The 18,105-nt window shown below is 44.8% G+C and overlaps 1 protein-coding gene and 1 pseudogene across 1 annotated transcript in view; one reads left to right on the top strand and one right to left on the bottom strand.

The window, feature by feature from the left end:
* The window catches only part of HS6ST2 (heparan sulfate 6-O-sulfotransferase 2), a 341,808-nt gene that overhangs the window by 88,887 nt on the left and 234,816 nt on the right, over positions 1-18,105 (top strand). The gene's annotated exons all lie outside the window — the stretch shown is intronic.
* Positions 15,061-16,916, bottom strand: LOC120764844 (choline/ethanolaminephosphotransferase 1-like; annotated as a pseudogene).

The raw sequence follows: 18,105 nt of genomic DNA, 5'->3' as shown, positions 1-18,105 counted from the left end.
TCCTAGTGTTTATGTCATCTGAGAAAACCATCTCTGCCACTGCCATTTCTCTCAAGCGTTGAATCCCTTGTTCTATGGTCTTCCATGGGGTTTGCTGCATATAGAGATCATCTGCACACAAGTATCTTTCTGCCACACTTCCTAGGACCCGTATCCAGAGACTGCAAGGACTAGCCTCTCTCATCATCTCCTGGTCGATGACTGGATCATGTGACAGGGATCCCAGATGCCTCGCTTCAGTGCCATCCAGAATTGTAGCCTCGCCTGCAGCATCCCAAAGACGGACTAACCAACTAATTATAGATTCATCAGGTTGTCGCCGGTAATCTTTTCTTAGGCCCCGAAGGTCCTTCAGGGAAAAGGAATCAATATTTGCTTCTGATCCTGTGCTAGAAGCTTTGGCTTCTGATTTTGGTGAAGGTCCTTCTCTTGGGTCATCATCGTCCACTGGTCGATCGGTTTTGACTGTGTGCTTCTTTGCCGGAGCAACTGCCAGGGGCTTAGGCTTACTGTCTGGTTTAGCTGCCAACTCAGGCTCAGGTTCTAGTTTAGCTGCTGGCTTCATAACTGGGGTGTTGGCTGCAGCCTGAGTGACTGGGGTGGCTGTTGATTTGTATCCCTTCCCCCCTGCCTCTGTCTGCTGCCCTACAGTCTCTAGCAATGTGCGATAAGCATATGCCAGGGCCCAGCTTACTGCAGCCATCTTTTCCCCCTTAGAGCCATCATGGTACCTCTCTTTCAGGTATTTCCCCAGCTCCACTGGATTCTGAATTTGTTCCCGTGGAAAATCCCAGACTACAGGGTCAGAGAATTCCTTGAGGAGTTGGCCCATATCCTCCCATTCTCCACACCACTCAGGATTTCCTCTGCCTGGGTCAGGAGTTTCATCAGCCCCTCTAGAAATCTCAGCCCATATTCTAGAGAAGCTGCAGACTGTATAGAGGAGGCTTACCAGATGACAGACCAGAAAGATGGTCTCTTTAACACTCAGGGGAAACTCAACATTCTCCAACAATGATTTAACCGATTCAGAGGAGAAGAAGGAAACGAAAGACTGCAACACTTCATCCTCTGCTCCTCCTCCCACAAACAGGGTGAATAACCATAACCATGACCCATACATAGTAGGAAAAGATCTCAGCACCTTTATAAACTTCCTACAAATGATTATGATTAAACCAAGGCCAATAGCTACTCTAATCCGTGTCCCTCTACTGTAAAAACTGCATATTAATGACAATATTGGGGCTATCTCTGGATATGCAAATAAACCTAAGGACCACAAAGGTATTAAGACCTCAAAGAAGCCTAAGGATCCAAAACACATCAAGGCCCCCACCCCAAGAGACATGAGGTCAAACAGCATAGTTACTGACTGCTAAATACTAATCAGTACAGGGTTTTTCCACTCTCTCGAGCCCCACGTTGGGAACCAATAAGTTTGTGGTGGTTTCAGGCAGATTTTGGGAGAAACCCTCCCACGGGGCCCCCCTCCCCTCCTCCAACCGGTTCGGGAAAAAAGATTTCCTCAGAGAGAAGTGGAAAAAAACTGTTTATTAAACAGGCAAAGAACTCCCAGCACAATACCCGATGACAAGAGCTTCGTGCCGCTTACGGAGGGATAACAAACTTAAAGAAACTCTCCTCTTGAGGGTCGTCACTGTGCTCCACCACTCCGTCTCCGCTGACGTTGGGAGAAAAGGAGATGTGCAGGGCTGGTCTTGGTGGGGTGGGTCCCCTGTGGAGGCCCCTGGTGCTTCCCCAGGTCCTTAGTCCGGAGAGGTTGGAACAGTTCTGAGGAGAGGGCAAAAAAAGCAAAAAGGAAGGAAAAAAGGACAAAAAAAGAAAAAGAAAAAAAAGGCAAAAAGCTTCAGCTATTCTACAGCGTCTAACTACGCTAGCACTAAACTAACTGCCGGGAAAAAAACAACAGAGCTTCTTTCGTCTTGCCGTGTTCCAACTCCCCCGCTTCAAGGTCACTCCGATGAGCAGAGTTTTCCTGGGGAAAAACAAACCGCGCTTGCCCTCCCCCCTGCACCCAACAGACGATTGGGGATACACAGTCACCCCAGGACAACAGGTATCACAGTCTTTATGTTTTAAAGAAGCTTTAAAGTTTTGCTACTGAAATCAGCCATGTTCTTCTCTGAATTCTTCCTTGAGCGAGGCAATCTGTGCCTTCAGTGATGTGCAGCCTCCTGGGCAAACCCAGGGATAACAAGACAGGCATTTGTGGTATTTCAGTGATGATTTGTAGTTGTAGTAAGGTGTGTTTAAAGCTTGGTCTGTCCCCAGGGCATCCATCCCAATAAGAATTTACTGAGTGCTTGTTTCAAGCATGTTGTGCAGGGCTCTTGCACAGTGCTTTCTGGCTGGAGTTCCAGTAGTTCTGTCCTGAAAAAGCTCATATCAAAGTCTTGTGACAGCAGTAAAATAAGTTTAGAGACTTGCCGTAGCTTGAACTGGGTTGATGACAGAGCGAGGCATTCATAACCTCCCTCTTTGTTTCACCTTCAGGTGTACTGGAGCTGAATGTCCTATAAGAAAAATTTGTAATGTCTGATACTGCTGCCAGATGAAAGGTTAAGAGACAATGAGAGACTGTCAGCTAAAGCTGCAAGTGTTAGCAATTGAGAGGTGCTCTTGGGTGGGAAAGGCTAAACATTGCCCATGAGTTATCAACTGGCAATTTGGCAAGTCAGGTGGCCTCACAGGATCATTCAGCCCTATCTTCTGTGTTTTTCTGCTGGAGGCTACTTCTGCTTTTAAGGAGAGGCTCTGCTCCCTATGTGATCTTAGTTCTGAACACATTTCTGTACTGCATACTCTTGCCCTCTCAAGGTGATAAACTAACAAAAGTTATCTGTTGTCTTGGTTTGAAAAAGACAGGTGTCTGCTGTAATAAACGCGATGGACTAAATTTAGTAAATCAAAATTTAGAATTTTATTTTGAGACAAAATAACAGTCTCCGATAGCTACAATTAAAAGGACAGCGTCGAACTCCGGGGTTTCAGCACTGGGTGAACACGGTAACACACTCTGACAATATGTCACCCCCCAAGTTCACATTTTTGGTCTGAGGCAGTCCATTTTTATACACTGGTTTGCTGAGGAAAAATCGGGACTCTAAGACTCCGGATACAGTGTAGAGATGTGTCCTGGTTTGGGACAAATTTGGGAGAAAACCCCTGTATAGGATCCCTCTAAGGAAGCAAACCCACGTGGCCCCTCCCTCCAACTGGTCCGGAAAAAAACCAAAACCCTCTTTGGAGAAAAGTGGAAAAAACTATTTTACTAAACAAATGAAGTGCATACAAGTATAAAGAATGAATAGTATGAAACAATAAAACCTCTCCTTCTGAAGTGAGATGGCAAATTGAGAAAGTCCTTGCCGTGGGTGTAGCTCGGCTCTCTCTCTCAGCGTCTCCTCAGTCCCAGTCTCTCCGGCGCTGCTGGAAAATGCTGAGGTCCAGGCCCCGGTGGGCCGCAGGTGCAGCCCCCAGTGCTCCCCTGGGTTTTCAGTCCAGAGCAGGTTTAAACAGTTCCAAGAAAAAGGAAAAAAAACAGTCCAGGGAAATTCTCTGCCCTAGCTAGCTGAAACTAACTAAAAGCAAAGAAAAAAGATCTCTGTCCTGCAGTCTCTCCAAGCCTGTCCGCAGCAGAATGTGGAGGAGTCGGGCAGTTTTCTCAAAACAAACTCCGCGCTTCTCCTTGCTCTTAGAACCAGTCTTAAAGGCACAGGACTCAATATACAGCACAAACAGAACAGACGATTGGGGATACAGGCATCATAAAGTTACCCTAGGACAAGATGTTAATGTTGGGCGGGGACAGATAAGATATCGATCTGATGTAATCATTCGGTTCTCCGGGTTCTCCATCTCCCTCTTCCGTCGTTTTGTTCTCCTCTAACGATTCCTGGCAGAAGTTTTCTCGTGTCCCTTTTCATGTAATTCTTAGCATAGTTTTCTCATGTCCCTCCCTTGCAATCTCTAGCAAAAGAATTCTTCGTGTCCCCCTTCGTGCTGTCTCAGTCTTAGTTAACCCGTGGTATACACAATTAGAAATGAACTTACATCTTACAGAGAATGAATTACATATTATAACATTTAACACGAATTAACTTTAGGACATATATCACATCTGCTAAGGAGAGGCAGGCCTCTCTAGGAAATGAGGAATTCAAATCCTTCCCTCCGTGTTATTATAATTTGGAAGATTAAAAAAAACTTTTCAGTCAGAGCTATGGGGAAAAGGAATAACAGTCCTTTACTAGTAAATATAACAGGACAGACAAACAACAACAGCAATTATAATAATAGTAAAACAGAACCAAGAACCCCGAGGGCAAACGGTGGAAACTCCGGCGCTGATGGCTGGAAGCCGGGTGCAGTGGACTGTCCTCCGCAGGCAGGGGGGTGGCTGGGCAGGCAAAGTGGGCAGTGCCGGAGAACCCGCAGCGGCTGGACCCGGGGTGACCCAAAATCCAGCAGGGCAGTGAAGAAACTCCGAATTCCTGGGCGCTCCAACAGATGGTAGAATTCCCAGGACCAGACTTCTCCGTTAACCGTGGACTCCAGGCAGCCACCAGTCGCCGACCGTCCTCCCCGGAAAACCAAGAGCAGTAAGCCCACCACCCTCAGCTCTCTGGGAGCTTTTTCCCTCCCCCAAAACTAAGTGATCAGCTTCCTTTGTCCAGGTTAAGCACCCTCTAACTATCAGTATTTAGTCTCCTAGCAACTTGTGGGGGGGGAAAAATTCTACAGGAAACTTAACCCTCAACATCTGTCAAGACCCTTGGGCTCCTGAAGCAGATGAAAGGGGTGAATAAATATGCCTAAAGGGTAGCATGGTTTAGTGGTGGGCTTGGCAGTGCTGGGTTCATGGTTGGACTCAATGAGCTAAGATGTCTTTTTCATCCTTAGTAATTCTGTAGTTTCCCCTTTCCTTGTTTTTCTGTGGCATGACCAGCTGTGCAGCCTGCAGAGGAGGGCCTGGTTTCTCCATGATGTGGACCTGCTGCCTGTGTCCAGCCCAGGGCTGGGATGGAGCCCCGGGATAACTTGCTGGTTCATACCCTTTCATGCCTGGCGTGTAGCAGGTCCCGTGCTTGCCTTACCTTGTGCAGCTTCCCATCAGTTACAGAAACTCCCAGCTCTCTCCTCTGTAAAATCCCCAGGCACTGATGAAGGATTAGTGAGGGATTTTAATTTAACACAAATAATTGGATTAAGCTGGAATTTGCTTCCCATTAGTTTTAGATTAGCCAATACAAATAGTTGGAGCTTGATTTTGCACAAGCACAATAGGCCACATGGAGCTGATCAGAGCTGCCAGCCACTGCTGATCCATCAGCTATTGTCTTCCTGATTTGTGTATATACATGATGGGTGGTTGTAGATATTGCTTCACCGGACTCCAGGACGGTATGGATGGATGTAGACGAGAGATCTCTGAAGTTAGGTTTTAGAAGATGTGGTTTATTATAAAGGGTATGGGGCCTTGCTTAGAGTTGCCAGGCGCAACTCGTGGCAAGGCCTAGGAGGTGGGGGAAGGGAGAGGTATGGAGTGGGGGAAGGGAGAGGAAATTCCAAGAGGAAGGTCCTAGGGAAAGGGTGCCAGGCAAGAGGCCGATCCACTCTCTCGGCCCCCTTATCAGGGGGCTTCAAGGTGGGCTGGAACAAGACTTGGGCCAATGGGGTTACAGATACCTGATACTTCAGGGGAGGGTTACAGGTGTGGGATGAACCATACATTGAGGGGTGAGACAGAACATCCCATTTGACCTTTGGACCTATCTGCAGGTAACCTTCAGCTGGCTATATAATTGTTTTTCCAGACATTCAGTAGCTAGGACATCTCAGACATCAAAACTTGCTTTCAATTCTATCTCACTTATAGGTTTCATATTCTCAGAATCTAAGCAGTCATATTTATAAGGCTTTCTAGCTTCATCCTCCCCAACAGGTGGTTAGAGATGACAAGCTGTTGCAGCGGCTTATAAAATTGAGACAAATGATATATTCAAATTGAATATATGTTATAAAACAGATAAACTAATTAAACCAATTGAAGCCCTGTCAACATGTGAGTACAGATTTGTGATGTCAAAACCCATTATGTGATTAACTTAAGAATTCTCATGTTTTTAAAAAGCATAACCCAGAATATGCAGTCACTCACCCAATCAGGTGAGGGCTTTCAACCTTGGAAGAGTTATCTTAGGTTGTGTTCCAACCCCAAAGGAGAGTCACCATCAGCAGACCAGCTCCACTGACCCTCCAGCAGGGCTCCATCTATACCCAGCTGGGTCTTTTCCGATTCCAGATAAGGTCAAATTAATCTTCACTGGCTGGGCTCTAACCTTCTGCCCCATCACAGCCACCACACAGAGATCCTGAGGGATTGGTCAGCATTCCATGCCTGAAGCCAGCCATGGCATGGCTGAGGCCAGTCTCAGGTCACATCCCTGCCAGAACACATGGACCTGCCACACAACCGTGTTGTTCCTTGAGATGTACAACCTGTAAGTGCTCATTCAATCCATGCTAATCACCAATCATACTATATCAGTCTCTTGTTCAAGTTCTGTGATACTTTCACGTCTGTAGTTTTCAACAACAAAGGAGAAGTTCCATGTGTGCTTCTGGTATTAAGGACATTGTCAAAAACCTGCTGATGGAGAGGCTGCAAGGAGAGCAGGAGAAATGCTGGATGCAAAGTGCTCAACTTGCTATGCCTCAGGATGTCAGAAGCAGGAGGGCATTTCTGCTGTGGGAGCACAATCATCACCCCCAGAATGTGCCAAACAGGAGCAGACAGACTTGTTTTACAGCCCAGGAGACACAGTGCATTCATTAGTAGTCTGTTCATGGCTCTCATCTCTTTGCAGGAATCTTTCTTCTTCTAAAAGCTTAAATCTCTGTGAAGGAAGATATTTTTTTGTAGTACCAGCAGCCTGCTAATTTTTTCCACGTAACTTCAAAGCAGTGCCTTAAACAGTCTTATTTGTAGTCAGCATTTGTCCTGGGGATGAATTTTACAATGGGTGCTTTGTAAAACTGTTTAGCATGTGGAAGATCTTAGGTTTTATCTCTTTCTTATGCACTGCTTTGTTAGATTTTTTTCTTTTATCATTTCTGTTTAGGGTTTGTGAGCTGATCCCTTTATTTTTGGAAGAGAATACCAAATAAACAGTGATTAGCATGAAATATGACCCATGGCTTCCTAAAGGATGTGCTTTAGAACTGGTAAACAGTTGTAATTGCTGTTAGATGAAAGTAGCAAATTGAATATATTCTCATAATAATTATAAAGATATAGATAGACTATTCTTTCTCCCAAATCTAATTTGGATTAGTATAGTGTTCCGTTTCCCTAGTAGAGGATGATCTGTGTGAAAGTTAAATGTAGTTATAAATGTATTCATAAAAGCTGAGTTTAAGTGGAAGAAATCTGCTTCTACACAGAGGCCAAGGAAGTAACTATAGTGTGGCTTTTTTTCTGAGGAGAAATATAATATTCTATGGCCTGGAAATCATCTTACCTGGAGTGGTGCTACATATTTGCTGGGATTGGTGCCAAACTACTAAGGATTTGTTTGCAGGAGACCCTAAGCATGAGCCTTCGAAAAATCCTGAAATCTCTTCTATTTCTGCCAGTCACATCTGAGAAAGGGTAGTGTTGGGGAGGATGAAGCCAGAAAGCCCTATAAATATGACTGCTTAGACTCTGAGAATGTGAAACCTGTAAGTGAGATAGAATTGAAAGTAAGTTTTGATGTTTGAGAGCTACTGGATGTTTGGGAAAACAGTTATGTGACCAGCTGAAGGTCACCTGCAGCTAGACCCAGAGGTCAAATGGAATGTTTTGTCCCACCCCCAATGTATGGTTCATCCCACACCTGTAACCCTCCCCTGAAGTATCAGGTATCTGTAACCCCATTGGCCCAAGTCTTGTTCCAGCCCACCTTGAAGCCCCCTTATCAGGGGGCTGCGAGGGTGGGTTGGTCTCTCTTTGCTCTTTCCCCTCTCTTTCTTTGCCTGGCACCCTTCCCCGAGGACTTTCCTCTCTTGGAATTTCCTCTCCCTACCTCTCCCTTCCCCCACCTCCTAGGCCTTGCCACGAGCTGCAGCCTGGCAGCTCAGAGCAAGGCCTCCCCATCCTTTACAATAAACCTCATCTTCTAAAACCCAACTTCAGAGATCTCTCGCCTACATTCATCCACACCGTCCTGGAGTCTACAGCAGAGAAGCAATTTCTACAGGGTAGGAGTAGGGTGTTTTTGCGGTATCACTAATTTAAATCAGAAATCATAAAAGAAATAATAATACTGAGTATCATGGGTTGGCACAATTTTGTTTTCTAGATATAGAGAAATGTAAAATGTTTTTCCCTGCCCTGACCGTAGCATGGGTTAAGGGGGGGGAGGACAAGGACCTATCAAAAAGCAGGCTGGGATATTGGCAGCTAAGTTGACCAATGAGAAGTGTCAGTGCGACTTTGGAAGGAACATTTAAAACTAATCTGCTGCTGACTGCCCACTCTCTCGCTTTAGAATCAGCAATGAAGTAACATCGGGGGTGGCAGGCGGCCTCGGGTCGGGCCTTGCTGCCCTTTTGGGCGGCCGGGCCGGGCCTGGCAGAGTGTCTGAGGGCCGCTGCCCGCGCAGAGAAAGCCTGAGCTGGCTGAACCTCTTTCCCCTGCTTGCTGGCAGGGGAGAGGGGCAGCTGCAGCTTGGCAGTGTAGGGCCATGTGCTCAGACCATGGCAGAAGGGGCCAAAACATGGCCCAGCTTAATCACCGCTGGCAGCGGAGAAAGCAAACCTGCAGCTCGATAACAACTTTGAGCTGGACTGCCCTAGATGAGACCGAGGGGTGGAAAAAAGGACCTTTACCAGCTCCCTTTATCAGCACGGCCTTGCATTTTTTCTTCAGCCCTGCAGCCCGGAGCGTGCACATGGCCTTTGCAAGCTCGGGCAAATTTAACCCTTTCTTAGCAACAGAGAACTTTTAAAGAACAATTCTTCCTTGAGAGAAAGAAGAAAGAAAAAAAACCCAGAAGGTACAAGGAACAGATACCGCATGAAGTCAGTTAGATGAGAAGTGAAAGAACTAATAATATTGGAATAGGATTGAAGAAGTGGACATTTTTAACCAGACTTTTCTAAGGTAAATTATGAAGAAACGAACTGTTCTTTGCAGCATCTTAGTATTATTTGGGTAGAATGCTATTCTAATCAAAATTAAGGACTGGTGTAATAGAGATTTATTTGGGAACTTTGAAACCCCCTCTCCTGGGTCAAAAAGGAGGTCTCAGCCTTTTGAGACAAAGATAATTTTAGATCAGAAGAAGTATTCGTAAATAATACCCCAGATACACTGAGAAGCTCTGCGGATAGAACATCACAGTCTGCAAAAACTCCGGGCGGCAGCAGATGTGTGACATTGAGAGGACTGGACTATTTTGTCTTGTAGCAAACGTCTTCATAAAAAGATCTTAGAAGGACTCTTTTCCTAGAGTAATGAGTAGTTATGTCTAAGTAGTGAAACTGACTGAAAATCCTACGTTGTGTCTTTCTATGTTGTTCAATAAGAAAGTTAATAGTTTGTAAGAGGAAAGAAGTGTGTTTTAAAGTACCATTCTGTTTTAGTTTAAGTTTTTTTCTTGTTTCTCAACTTTTTTTCTTTTCTCATTCTTTTAATATATGTTAATAAAACTATTTTTGTTCATTTTTAAGCTTAAGCCTGCTTTGTTTATTTTTCTCCTAATCTCTCCCTCCCACAAAAATATTAACATTAAAACCCCTACATTATTTGGTGTTTCTGCCTAGTTTTATTAAATTAAAACCATTACACCATCAAATTGCATTGTTACAGGAATGTGTTCTTGGCAAGTGCTCTTTCACTTCTAAACAAATTCTTACTCAAATCTGAGCTGTAAAGTATAGGAAAGGAAAAATAAATGATAAGCCTTCTTTAGTTAAACAAAAGCAATGGATTCAGCATCTGCAAGAGGCAGATTTTGAAGAGAAACTCCGGCTGAAACAAGCACAGGAATCCTAATTAGCATGTTTTCTTAACAATAGCATTGTCTTTCCAAATGAAAAGGGGTGTACAACTGAGTAATTTTTACCAGAGTGATGGTTTGGTTTTGAGGCACAATCTGATGAATCTGCACTTAGAGCACTCCCAAAAGTCTGTCCTGATGCAATTCTTCCAGATTTCACTTTCTTAAGTGCATGTATGAAGACTGATTCACCTGCGTGTTCAAAAATAACAACATAATAGCCATCGGGCTCAGACTGATAGCAGGCAGATGATTCAGGTTTTTGAAGGTTATTTGTATCAAGGCACATATTAAAAAAGAAAAACAACCTCATAGCTATTAGTAATTTTTGTATGTGGCTATTAATAGAGATTTTAGTGTATGTTTTCCTAAAAATACCTCCACAAACTGTAACAGTGTGTCTTTTAGGAGTGGAGCCTCTGCATAGGCCCCAATCAGCCTTTCCAGTGGAAAAGCTGCTTGGAGCAACTCAGGCAAGCAATCAAGCTCTCACATCCACACACGCCATGAGGCTAGCTCAGCAAAAGAGAGGCAAGAAGGCCCTTTGCATAAGATCAAGTTCCAGCAAGGTTTATTCCAGGTGCCGAAGGGGAATCCAGTGCAAAAAAGGGACAATCATGTGCTTTGCTCAGGCTTAAGTATGATTTACAGCATCCAATGACCTTGTGGCACAGGGGCAGAACTGAGGGCAGGTAAGGTCAGTGTCCTATAGGGAAGACAGGTCTGGTCACTGGGGTCCCACAACTAATGGATTAACAAAGAAAGAAGAAACCAGGAGAATTTGGGTATCAGGGAGAAAAGACAGGGGTAGAATTACAGCGTGTAATCCTTCCAAGGCCAAAACCTGGGGGTTATTTCAATTGGCTTTAGGGACTCCACAACCAACCTCCTGAGAAACAACTCTCCAGCCCAGCTCAGTTAGATGGGCTTGGGCTAAATGCAGTCTTTTGAACTGATTTAGGCAAACAGCATGCAGATTTGCTGTACCATTTTTATGGTATTGTTACGATTTAGGATGGCTCAAATAACAATATGTAGAACTCCGGTTTCTTTGGAGGGCATTATAGCAAAGGTTTATTGAAAGACAAGCTCTTTTATCCAGTGTTTCGGTGCACTGAATATTATCGGTCATTTAGAACAACACCTCCTTGTAAACCTCTTTACCAATAAACAAGTTGGAAAAACACCAGGTGTCAGGAAGAGGATATCTACAAGGATTGTTTTGGGTTCCTCCTTATGATTTCCCAGGCCAGAGTGGGAGAGTTATGTACTTGGTCTTTCCCACAGGCTTCAAGCTACTGCCTGGAGCCTAAAAATCTATTTTCTGACCACTTCCAGTTCCCACATCTCACCCTTTTGTTTTTAAGGTGGAAGGCAGCGTTTGTAATCTCCTGCAGGGCCCTTGCAGGAAGGAGAACAAACGCAGCACAAGAGGTCCCTTTAGTTACTAGACAGAACCTCAATCAGACACTGACTTAGAATGGTCAGGGAGATTCTCTGGCACATGCTATGGAATTCTTCACAATCACATCCGTGCACCAACATCAAGTCTTGCTGTTCATCCTTGCAAGGAGTCAGCTACTAATTCTAATACAGTAAACAAAACATAGTCTGCTCAAAAAATGGCAGTCTAACTTGTCAACACTTACTACTCTAGAAAGAAAAGGGATAGAATACTCATTCTCTACTTGTAGAAAAATCGTCTGAATGACAATCGGCATCCTGATCATCACTCGAATGTTGCCTGATGGCCACATTCTGCTTTTGGTGTCGCAGGCCAGGGCAAACACACCTTGTAGGTATCCACCATACCCCAGTATCTGTGGAAACGGAGGCATACCTGCAACCCTAAGTGATAAGCTCACATGGACCCTCCCACTTATAGTGGTTAGATCCTGTACCCAGACTTTCACTCGAGGCAGGTGCATCTCACTTGATGGCTGCAACGAAAAGGAAGTAATTTAGAATGACAAGATTGTTTGCATTTTTGTGGCACTGCAAGGTGATCAATTGCATATAAAACCGTTTTCAATTGACTGTTCTGGGTTTCTGAAGGTGATTTTTGAAAAGAAAGAAAAACAAAACAAAAACATGGGGAACAGCCAGAGTCAAACAGCTTCTTCACAGAAGTAGTGGTGAATGCTCCATTTATTGAGGGTACACAGGGTTCTTTTATACATATATCATTCTTGTGCACAAGCTGTTCACACGGCATTTTACTACTCGCTATTGGCTAGTGTTGTCTGCATAAGCATTCCTTTGCAGTTACCTGTTTACACTTTGTTGAGGGAAAAAGCTGGTTCTCAGGCTCGACGTCCTTGACAGTGCTAAAACAACAGAACTTTCCCAGCATTGTCAGGCCTCTCTGTGTCTGTCTCCAAAAATCCTGCTACAATTCCCCCTTTTTCTTTTGCACAAGCTAAACATTAGATATTGTCTCACGCGACATATTCTTAATACATGACATTACACAACTTAGTACTAATAATCCTAATAATATAAGTAATAATATAACAAACATTTGTTAAACAACAAACTTCAGCTATCTTGTAATCCTAAGGTTACTTAACTAATCTCTAAATACATTATCACTTTCTTTTACATCATGTCATTTGTTCTTCATTAATTGCAATTTTTGTGAATTGATCCAGAATGGTCGGACAGGTTCATTCAACACATTCCTTCAAACTCTTCACACCTATGGTTATGCACTAAAAGCAAAAATCAATCACAGCACGTTTGTAAAACAGCATGGTTAACACTGGTAACATTCGCTGATAGCTTACCTAAAATTTGACTAGTTAAATTCACTTCTGATTTGGTCCAGCATGCCATCTGCTTTAATGTGGTCATTGCTCTGGTGGCTGTTGCTCCCTGGTATAAACATAGATGTTAACACTGTCCTAGCTTGGGACTAGAATTTAAGATCTTTTATGTCTGTACAGTCCAACTCGTGTGGCACGCTTTCTCTGAGTGATTTTTTTCGAAGTCATCAATGTTGTTATGTTAGGGTGAAACAGGGTAAGCTTCCCTAAATAGCATCGGACCCAATGTGGGCTGGCTGGGACTCCATTCCAAGCGGGGTCCCCACATATTAAAAATGTTCCTGGTGGAAGGCATTGCACTGGTTTGCCAGTCAAATTACATTTGGAATAAAGTTGTTGGTGTACACTGCCACTAGATAGTCAAGCTGAATTTATTGCAGCCCATTTCTGGCTATGCATATTTAAACTCTGCTCTGTGGGGGGCTCAAAGGACACCCAACCTCCCTCACTTCTATTCGTAGAGCTGGCATTCATACATTCAAGGAGGTCTAATTCTTCAGGTGGTGAAGTAAGCGTATCATCAAGTCGCTCTATAATTTTTACATTGCCAGCCTTTATCAGCCTGGGTGACTGTGAAACCTGATGTCCACACCGTGGCATTTGCCACAGTAAAATTCAGCAATGTCTTATTTTTCACATAACTTTTAAATTCATGAGGGATCCAAAGGGGTATTCCTGTTAAAAAAGTTCTTGAATGGGTCTTGGGGATTGGCCAGGCTAAGGCAAATAGAATCCTGTCCAGTCATTTTGGCAAATGTCACCCATACATTAGCTCCCTTAGAAAATTGATGAGCTAATTGAGAAGATCCTGCAACACTTGTTGACACCATGAGCAAAAGGCACACAACACGCAAGAACATCTTACCATGCGGACCTGCCATATCTCTCTCTTAATGGCTTACACTGTCTGCGCAAATCCCCAATCTGTTACTCCACCAAAATCGTCAGGAACAGGGTTAGGTATTCTCAGCACTACCTGTGCTGCTTGATAAAAGGCACCAAGGGTACCACTATAGCAATGGTCACACAAACCACCCTTATGCCAAAGCTTTGGTGTCTCTCTCTCAAGTTGTGCACCACAAACTCCGCAGCTCACTTCTATAACTATTACTTCCTGACACAGAGGACACTCTTTTTCTTGCCACTCATGCAAGTCCTGGGAAAGTTCCAACAATCCCAAGGGGCCTTGGCGATCAAAAATGCACTCTACAACCCAGTCTGGGTCAGGAGGGCGTTGTTCACCAGCGGCCTCAACCATCAGCTGTCTCAGCAAGGACTTGATGATCCTTCTTCCTTCTTTTCCTTCCTTGCTGACCAAGTCCATTTACTCAGTACCCATTGGGGTCCAGATGCAAGGCTCAAAGGCTTGGGTGCAGCTGTTGTCGAATTCGCCTCAGAGGTGTCCTGATCGCTGACCAGCAGGTTTCAGAGTGATGGATTCCAGGGCCCTTGGAGATCTGTCAGTCTGGGATGAATTTGAGATCAGCTGCTCTGGCCAGAAGTGTTCCTCTTATCTTCTCCGGAGCTGACCATCTGGCTTTTCATCTTCAGAGGGCTTGTGGTGTTCACTGAGTGCAGAAGGCTTACTGTGACCCTGTTCAGCATGAAACTGCTTTGTCAGCAATGCACGAGTAAAAACCACCCCAGCTTGGCTCTTACTTGGCAGCTGCTGCAGCCACACAACTTAGTAAGATATCTTTGGGTTTTCACCAGCTTAAGTCTCTAGTAAATAAATTCCAAGTGGACACTAAACAAGTATTTCACTAAGAGATGATGAAATGTTAAAATTAAAAGCAAGTCAGATTGCAGCTGTAATTATACTACATTAGAAATTCTAGTTGTTGGGCATCTATTCCCTATATAAAGAGAAATTAATAATCAAAGTAATTACAAAGACAGAGCATTTGTTTCCTGCATGCTTTTCCAGGCTTGGAATCAACAGAGTTGACTACATGGAGAGTTGACTAGGGTGAACTCAGAATTCACTCTCAGGCAGGAGACTAGTTAAGGAGTGTTACTGATAACAAAGAAGAAAAGTTATACAACATAGTTTATTATAAATTACTTTGTTCTCATCTGCTTTTAGCATTTGTCTCTTACAAGTCTTCATCCATTCCTGTAGAAACCTAACTTCTTTTTCCATTCCCCTGGGGCAGCTCCCATCCCTAGTGATGGTTCAAGCGCATGGGGAAGCCCTTGATGCAGAACACGTGGATGTGCAGGTGGGCAGCAATTCTGGCTGCACATGCTGACACAGTATCGGAGCAGGTTAAACAGGGACAGGATCAGGGCAATCCAGAGGACAATATACTTATCAATAAAGCTGTTAAAACACTGGTCAAGGAACAGCAATGCTGGGCTTATGAATGCTGTGTCATATAAATACATTTCACTCTTGGTTATGTGGGCAACCACCAGTTGATTTGTGATCTTTGCACACATAAAGCTAAAAGTCAAGATGTAGAGACAGAGATGCCTCTCAAAGAGCTGCACAGTAGATTTCTTGTAGATCATTGCAGCCGAGGCAATCATGGAGCCAATATGAAGAAAAGGTGAGAGGACACTTGTTCCTGCTAAAATGGATGCCTTTTTTGCCAACTCCAGTTTGCACAGCAGAATACGGTTCCTGCCACAGTACAAAGGGCTGGGAGTATTTTCACCTGAATGTTCAGTCTTGGAATCAGAGATTGCTAAAAAGATGGTCTTCCAATCACTGCCAGTAAATTCATGATTATTATGAAGATTTGTATTTCAGTCACATCAATCATGCCGAAGCACAGCATTCCGGAGACATATGTCAGCCAGTGTGCGCAGTAAAACATGAATGTCACAGCAAAACAACAGAAGAACATCCAATCAGGGTTGGTGTCCAGCTGCACAACAATACAAGTTTCTAAAACCACAAAGACTGTGGACAATGAATCACAGCTATGATCAAAAAGCTCTCTTAACGGAGTGCTGCTATTTGTCCTTCTTGCTTGTTTTCCGTCTGTAGCATCCAGGGACTGGAATGCCACAGGCACAAGCAATGAATGTCCAGGGAGGTGCCTGCCTTTGAAGCTGTTGAGCAGTAACATACCAATAACAGAGTTGTAAATATATTATTAACAGTTTGATGATGGTGATCAGATTGGGGGCAATCCAGGCTGGAGAATGGATATCTGCAGTGTGAACCTAATCTAACATTGTTCGAGCACTTTTCAGATTTCAAGCTGTGCTCTTTTACTGTGTTTTTTTGGTTTGTTTTTTTTTTTTGCCTGTTGCAAAGTTTTCCATTCATGCTGCTCACACACAGGATTGCCATCTCTGAACACGGCAGGACACGCTACAGGACATGCCATGTGTCCTGCGGGTTCCCACTGTCCTTCTAGTATAGCATCACCTATAATTTTTGACCATTGAGTCATGGGGGGGCCAGGCAAAGGTGTTGCCTGGGAACTGCTTTCTGCAGTTTGTTCTAGCAATTGTTGCATTGGAGTTAACTGGGAGCTGAATGATGTTGGCTCCTCCTGATTATTAGCATTTATTGTAGATAGTTCTTGGGCTTTTTCCAGCAGCAGCTTAGCTGCTGCTTGCCCTCGCTCATCCAGGCGTTGCATCTCTCCATGAATTTGATCAGTCAGTTCTTTTAAACCAATCGTGGGTTCTGCCGTGGGTTCAGCTCCATCACGGGGGTCCTCCTCTAATTTGTCCGGCAGCGGAACATTGTCGGGGGAAGGTGGTCGACAGCAGGGGTCACGGGTTCCCCTCTCTTGGTCGACTGGTGTCTCTTCGGGCACAGCCAGGAAAGGGGGGGCACTCGGCGCATGCGTTGTGGGAGTGGCGGCGCTGGGAGCGGCGGCCCCGGCCCCGGCCCCGGCCCATGGTGGCGGTGGCGGCGGTGGGGCGGTGCGGACTCACGGGGGCCGCTTCCTCCTCGTCCTGCCTGTTGCTGCGGGGCGGCGGGGGCGGCGGGCACGATGGAGCCGCTGCCGCGGAGGGACGGAAGCGGTCCGCGGGCCTGGAGCGGCGAGCCGGGCATCGGCCAGCGATGGTGCCGGGGCGCCGGAGGCGGCGAGAGAGCATGGCAGGGGCCCCGCAGCGCTTCCCCGACTTCGCAGTGCCGCGGAGTTGTTAAATGTCCATTTCCCCGCGCCCAGTTAATCAGCTTTTGCAGTACTTTTTCTGCTACTGTTTTTCCTCTCTCAGACAGTATAATAATAAATAACTTCAATGTGGCAGCAAATTCGCATTCCATGCTTGCCGTTGTCAATGGGGCAGGGAAGTGAGTACTCGAAGCCTTCCACCTTTTTTCAAGAAACTGCCCCCTGTTCCCCATACCAGCTCAGCCTCACACTCTTTGCAAGGACGGAGAGCTTCTGCCTCAATGCTGATGCATCTCTTGGCAGATCAGCGTCTGACTGCTATTTTCCGGAGGGTCTCACCTCAATGCAGCTGCATCTGTCGGCGAGTTCAGCGTCCAACCGCTCAGCGTCCCACCGCCAATTTTCTCCTCCAGGTCGTCACCCCAAGGTCCGAAGTTCGGGCACCAATTGAAGGTGATTTTTGAAAAGAAAGAAAAACAAAACGAAAACAAAAACAAAAACAAAAACATGGGGAACAGCCAGAGTCAAACAGCTTCTTCACAGAAGTAGTGGTGAATGCTCAATTTATTGAGGGTACACAGGGTTCTTTTATACATATATCATTCTTGTGCACAAGCTGTTCACACGGCATTTTACTACTCGCTATTGGCTAGTGTTGTCTGCATAAGCATTCCTTTGCAGTTACCTGTTTACACTTTGTTGAGGGAAAAAGCTGGTTCTCAGGCTCAGTGTCCTAGTTCTCAGGCTCAACGTCCTTGACAGTGCTAAAACAACAGAACTTTCCTAGGATTGTCAGGCCTCTCTGTGTCTGTCTCCAAAAATCCTGCTACAGGTTTCTCCAGGCATTCCCCTTTTTTTTTTTTTTTTTTTTTTTTTTTTTTTTTTTTTTTTTAAACAGAACACGCTTTAGGATGCTATGAGCATGTTCAACAATAACTTGACCAGTTGGAGAATGCAGAATGCCAAATTTGTGCGACACTCCCCATACACATAAAAACTGCCGCGTCTTCTGCGAGACATAGGCGAGACCATTATCAGTTTCATGGAAGAAGGTATACCTAAGATTGCAAAAACCATCTCCCACTGGGCAATAATATTACAACCCCTTTTCTCCAATATGAGCAG

Source organism: Hirundo rustica, chromosome W (assembly GCF_015227805.2).
Source record: "Hirundo rustica isolate bHirRus1 chromosome W, bHirRus1.pri.v3, whole genome shotgun sequence".
Taxonomy (NCBI): Eukaryota; Metazoa; Chordata; class Aves; order Passeriformes; family Hirundinidae; genus Hirundo; species Hirundo rustica.
Note: the sequence above shows the minus strand (reverse complement) of the source record. Positions and strands in the feature narration are given on the sequence as shown.